The sequence below is a fragment of the Hordeum vulgare genome, chromosome 3H (assembly GCF_904849725.1).
Source record: "Hordeum vulgare subsp. vulgare chromosome 3H, MorexV3_pseudomolecules_assembly, whole genome shotgun sequence".
Classification (NCBI taxonomy): Eukaryota; Viridiplantae; Streptophyta; class Magnoliopsida; order Poales; family Poaceae; genus Hordeum; species Hordeum vulgare.
Genome location: NC_058520.1, coordinates 517,875,615 through 517,881,901, shown reverse-complemented (window position 1 = coordinate 517,881,901; position 6,287 = coordinate 517,875,615).

Below are 6,287 nucleotides of genomic sequence, written 5' to 3'. Positions count from 1 at the left end.
ATGCATGCATCTCAGGAAGTGAATAGCTGCTAGCCAAGAGAGAACCTACGAAGCACCGATACTTCAGAAATCTGTGTATCGCCGTTCAGTACTTCGCCGATACTCCGATACGTCAGATACGCCTTCGATACGGGTATCTTCGAAGTATCGTATTTTTCAATTTAAAAATAAAAGAAAAAAATGGCGATACAGGTATCCTTGAAGTATCGTCACTGAGTATTGCTCATAACTTGATGTATGAGTGATCTGTTCATATAGATAGTGTACGTGTACTGTGTACTGATGTAGTAGTTGGATAAAAGTGCTTCTAAGGATGTTGTTTGTTGGATAAAATTGCTTGTTGATGCTATTGGCTTGTTGCTTGTTGATTTTATGGCATAAAATTACTTTCTGATGTTGTTGTTGTCTCCTATTGCTAGGGAAGAAGATATAAGTATAAATCATGGCATCTTTTTACTTCCTAAAAGATTTGTTGATTTTATGTTGTCATGTTAATATGTATTACAATCCAAATTAGCTTGTAGCAGCCTATGACCGGTTGGTTGTGTTACCCCATTGATGATAGTGTGATTTTTAAAATGAGGAACACGAAGGTATGGAATCAATTAGGCAACCAGTGGTGCGGTATTTTGATCTCATCTGATACATTTTATTATGTTAGCTTTTTTTACATGTAATTTTATCATTATTTATATATGCTTGACGTATCGACGAGTTGCTATTTTTAGAAATTGCCGTATCCCGTATCGCCGTACCCGTATAGCCGTATCAGCGTCGCCGTATCGGTGCTTCGTAGGAGAGAACCACGAGACAAACAAAACGCAACATGGACCGCGTTACCCGCCACAACACAATTTACCCAGCTAGGAAACGAATGAATCCTCTAATAATATCAACGGTTCACCTGGTGAATGATGCCAAACAAAAAACTCAGCTAGCTGAGTTTGAGCAAAACCGTATCTATATCTATATGCACGTCGCGGAGAGTGGGGGCTCGCTCCTGCGGTTCATTCGCGGCGAGGCGGTAGAGCATGGACGGCGCCGACAGGATCCCCCTTGGACGAGGGCTCGCTCCTGCGGTTCATCCGCGGCGAGGCCGTACAGCATGGACGGCGCCGACGGGATCCCCCCTCCCTTGGACGAGGGCTCGCTCCTGCGGTTCGTCCGCGGCGAGGCCGTAGAGCATGGACGGCGCCGACGGGATCCCCCCTGGGGCTCGCTCCTATGGTTCATCCGCGACGAGGCCGTGGAGCATGGATGGCGCCGACGGGCGTCCCAGGGTCGTGGTCGCCACGCTGAAGCTCAACGTCTGCGGCTCGCTTGACACGTCCAAAACAACGACCAGGACCTGGTACGCGTGCAGGCAGGTGCACGACCAGAACCAACCAACTGAAGGGCATGCGGCGGGGGCAGCAACAACGACGGAGGGAGGGAGCGGTGGAGCATCCGGGCATCGGTCCCAGCAGCTGCTCTTGGAGTAGGAGTCAGAGGCCTCGGCAAACGTCGGCGCTGCTGTCACCCCTCCCGCTGGGCGGGCACTTGAAGCAGCAGTCGCCCGCGCCGCGCTGCGCCGTGCTCCTCTGCTCTTCTGGCGCGCGGCGGGGCATGCCCTTCAGTTGGTTGGTTCGCATGGCACATCCGGACCACGACCTCCACACCCTCTGGCACTTGCACGCCGACGACCGGTGATGGCGCTCTTGTGCTTGGGCGTCTCGGGGACGGGCACGTGCTGCTCTCCAGGCGCCGGAGCTCATCTGCCTTCCCCTCCTTGGCGCGCGACCACGTCCGTTCATCTCCCGTCCCCTCCTTGGCGCGCGACCACGCCAGTTCATCTCCGTTCCCCTCCTTGGCATGCCGGCCGGTGATGGCTTCATGGTCGTCCAAGACGCGCCGAGTAGATTCGCCTCGACGCCGGAAGGACGCCTCCAGCAAGCCCTCGAGGCCCTTCTTGCTGGAGATGTACCGGAGCAGGTCGGCGAGCTTGGCGCGGTTCAGCTTGAGCTTCTCACTCCGGGATAACCTAGGCGCATGTGCGGTCTTCAACTCCAGCTGCGCCTGCTTCACCACGAGGTGGTCTTCTCTTCCCGGCAGTACGCGTCCCCGTCCGCCGCCGCAGCTGCGCCTGCTTCACCGCGAATTGGTCTTCTCTTCCCGGCAGTACGCATCCCCGTCCGCCGCCGCAGCTACTGGAACAGGAGAGGAAGGGGGCTCTCGCGCCTGCTTCTTCCCTCGGTGTTGCGGGGCTCTGTCGACGGCGACTGCATCCAGCAAGCACGCACATGGTGCTCGCCGGGCCGGCACCGTCGTGGCACTCTGCTGCCTGTCCTCCTTCCTCGCGCCTAATCTGCTGACCTGCAGCCCATGCTTCCTCGCAGCACTGACGAGATCCACGCGGTTGGATCACTCGACGCCCGCTTGCTCGGCAGCAGGAGTTGTCGGCCACCGTTGGCTGCACTTGTCACCATGCCGCAACGCCACTCGCAGCCGGCAGCACCCATATGATGCTCGCCGAGGCCCTGTCCATGTCCATGTCCATGTCCATGTGAGGAATGGGGTTTGGTCGCAGCGGACATCAAACGGACGCGCGCTCGTCCGCGTCGGGGACGCATGGCAGGCGGCCACCTACCTCCCACCCGCCCACATCAATGCGCACGAACGGTTGGGCCCGCTTGTCATCCGCCCAGGGAACGGTCGCGGTCCTTCTTAAATGAGGAAGTCGTGGACCGGCCGTCGTCTATAATTTCCATCGCCACCCCGCGGCCTCCTCGAAACCCGACAGTCAAACCCTAGCCTCCTCGAACTCGCCGTCCGCCCACCTCGCAGCCATGGGCCTGTGGAACTACGACCGCAAGAGGAAGGACGACCGCGAGGCTGGCTCCTCGTCGGGACGCAGCCGCGGCTCCATGAAGGAGGAGGCCGCATCGCCACCGGGTCGTGCCTCCGCCGCGGCTCCCTTCACCATCAGCCCTAGGCCCGCCGGCCAGCGCGACCGGCAGTACCTCAGCATCGACGGGCTTTTTTTATGTTAATTATGTCAAACTGGGCCGTTTTATGGCCGTGAAAACTGGGCCATTTTTATGTTAATGTTATTATGTTTTAAGTTTTTTAACTGCGTTTATTCACTTTTGAGTTAAGTTTTTTTAATTTTTTTAATCAAGTCCAATACGGACATGATTTGGGATGCGGCCGCGCGGTGGCCGCACGCACGATCCAACAGACAGAATCAGACATGGGCGAACCCATCGCCCTTCCAAACAAACAAAATCCGACTAAACCAGACGTTCGTTTGGGGTCGTGCGGTAAAGTTGGCCTTATGAAATGGAGTCCCAAGTGTGTTGTCCACCGGCCACGTGTGCTGTGGCCGACAGCGTTCCGTTTCCGTGTATTACACTACAAATAGTGATGCTAGTTTTTTTTTTGAGCAAACCTTTTCTTTGAACAGGGGAAGGGAAGCTGCATTATATGAGAATAGCGGCGGTACAAGTTATATGAAGGTCCTTAGAAAAATAAAAATGACAATGCAACCCTTAGATTTTACAAAAAGGACCCTAACATAAAAGTGAAGAACGCAATCAGGTCCTCCGCCACCGCAGTGAAGCTGCAGAACATGGCCATCCTCACTGTCACCGGGGACGAGACCACTTGGGATGAAGAAGACGATGAAAGCCATGTCTGAGCCAAGGAAAAGCCTCCCTTTTGGTTCGAAGACCAAGAGGTTGAAAGAGCAGCAGCACCGGAGAGGAACTGCCAGCACCACCCTTCGGCCATGGAGGTCAGCGGCGAAGCGGGAGGAAGCCGACAGCACACCGCTGAGAATATGCTCCAGATTGCAACCATAGAGAACACCCCCACGATTCCTGCAAACAAAAGAGCAACAAGATCCATGGCACCACCCCCGCCCCACCTCCATGCCGACGAAGAGAGAGCTTATGGGGACCTTGCTGCATTCGATCCTGGAACCCTCCGAGCTTATTTGGGAAGCTTCGTCCAGAACCACCCTGCACCACCACCGTTCACCATGGATGACCGCAGAACCGAGGGATCCACCCCTCGTCGGCGCGGCTCGAGCACACCGAAGAGAAGCTTCGCATCGACCACGGCATAAAGCCAGTCCTAAAAACAACCCTAACTGCATTACTAGTATATACAAGAAAGGCCCAGGCTCCTCTCCTTAGCCATCGCCAACCGGCATTGCCGACGGACGAGGCGTCGGATCAGGCCGGGAAGCCCTTATCTACTCTCAAGAACCCAGGCAGAGGAAGAGAGGAGGGAGGAAGCAGAGAAAGAGAGTGTTGAGCAAACTGATGAGCCGACATTGTCCCGTACACTATATATTGGTCAAACCGCGCGAACACGAAATCAATCTGATTTGAAAATTCAACCAAATTACATAATTAATACTTCCTCCATTCTTAAATATAAGTCTTTTAAGAGATTTCAGTACGGATTACATACGAAACAAACTAAGTGAATCTACATTCTAAATTATGTCTATGTACATCCGTATGTAGTTCGTAATGCACCCACACAAAAAATATGTAGTTTCTAGTGGGGTCTATAAAAAGACTTATATTTAGTTCCTAAGGAAAGGAGTATTTTGTTGTTTTTCAAACACAAGAGAGTTTTGGTATTTAAATGTGATATCGCAAAATTGAATAGCTTTGTCAGGTTCACTCTCTGCAACAACATAAAACGGAATGAACATTGATGACCCACAAGTATATGGGATCAATCGTAATCCTTTCGATAAGTAAGAGTGTCGAACCCAACGAGGAACAGAAGGCTCTGATAAACAGTTTTCAGAGAGGTAATAACTGCAAGCACAGAAAGTAGCGGTAACAAGTGACGGTGTAGTGACGTGGAACGTAGCAAGTGAAAAGTAACAAGTAACAAGTAGTAGCAACGGTGCAGCAAAGTGGCCCAATCTCTTTTGTAGGAAGGGACAAGCCTAAACAAAGTCTTATAGGAGGAAAAACGCTCCCGAGGACACACGGAAATTTTTGTCATGCTAGTTTCATCATGTTCATATGATTCGCGTTCGTTACATTGATAGTTTGATATGTGGGTGGACCGGCGCTTGGGTACCGCCCTTATTTGGACAAGCATCCCACTTATGATTAACCCCTCTCGCAAGCATCCGCAACTACGAAAGAATAATTAAGACAACGTATAACTGTAGCATTAAACTAGTGGATCCAAATCAGCCCCTTACGAAGCAACACATAGACTGGGGTTTAAGCTTCTCTCACTCTAGCAACCCATCATCTACTTACTACTCCCCAATGCCTTCCTCTAGGCCCAAAGATGGTGAAGTGTTATGTAGTCGACGTTCACATAACACCACCAGAGGAAAAGACAACATACATCATATCAAAATACCGAACGAAAACCAAATTCACATGACTATTATCAGCATGACTTATCCCATATCCTAAGGAACAAAAGTAACTACTCACAAAGCTTAATCATAATCATGATCAGAGGTGTAATGAGTAGCATCAAGGATCTGAACATAAACTCTTCCACCAAGTAATCCAACTAGCATCAACTACAAAGAGTAATCAATGCTACTAGCAACCTTACAAGTACCAATCGGAGTCGCGAGACGGAGATTGGTTAGAAGAGATGAACTAGGGTTTGGTGAAGAGATGGTGCTGATGAAGATGTTGATGGAGATGACTCCCATCCGACGAGAGGAGTGTTGGTGATGACTGTTGGGGAACGTCGCATGGGAAACAAAAAATTTCCTACACGCACGAAGACCTATCATGGTGATGTCCATCTACGAGAGGGGATGAGTGACCTACTTACCCTTGTAGATCGTACAGCAGAAGCGTTAGAGAACGCGGTTGATGTAGTGGAACATCCTCATGTCCCTCGATCCGCCCCGCGAACAATCCCGCGATCAGTCCCATGATCTAGCACCGAACGGACGGCACCTCCGCGTTCAGCACACGTACAGCTTGACGATGATCTCGGCCTTCTTAATCCAGCAAGAGAGACGGAGAGGTAGAAGAGTTCTCCGGCAGCGTGACGGCGCTCCAGAGGTTGGTGATGATCTTGTCTCAACAGGGCTCCGCCCGAGCTTCGCAGAAACGTGATCTAGAGGAAAAACTATGGAGGTATGTGGTCGGGCAGCCGTGAGAAAGTCGTCTCAAATCAGCCCTAATTGCTCCATATATATAGGAGGAGGGAGGGGGACCTTGCCTTGGGGTCCAAGGGACCCTCAAGGGGTCGGCCGAGCCAAGGGGGGGAGGACTCCCCCCACAAACCGAGTTGGACTTGGT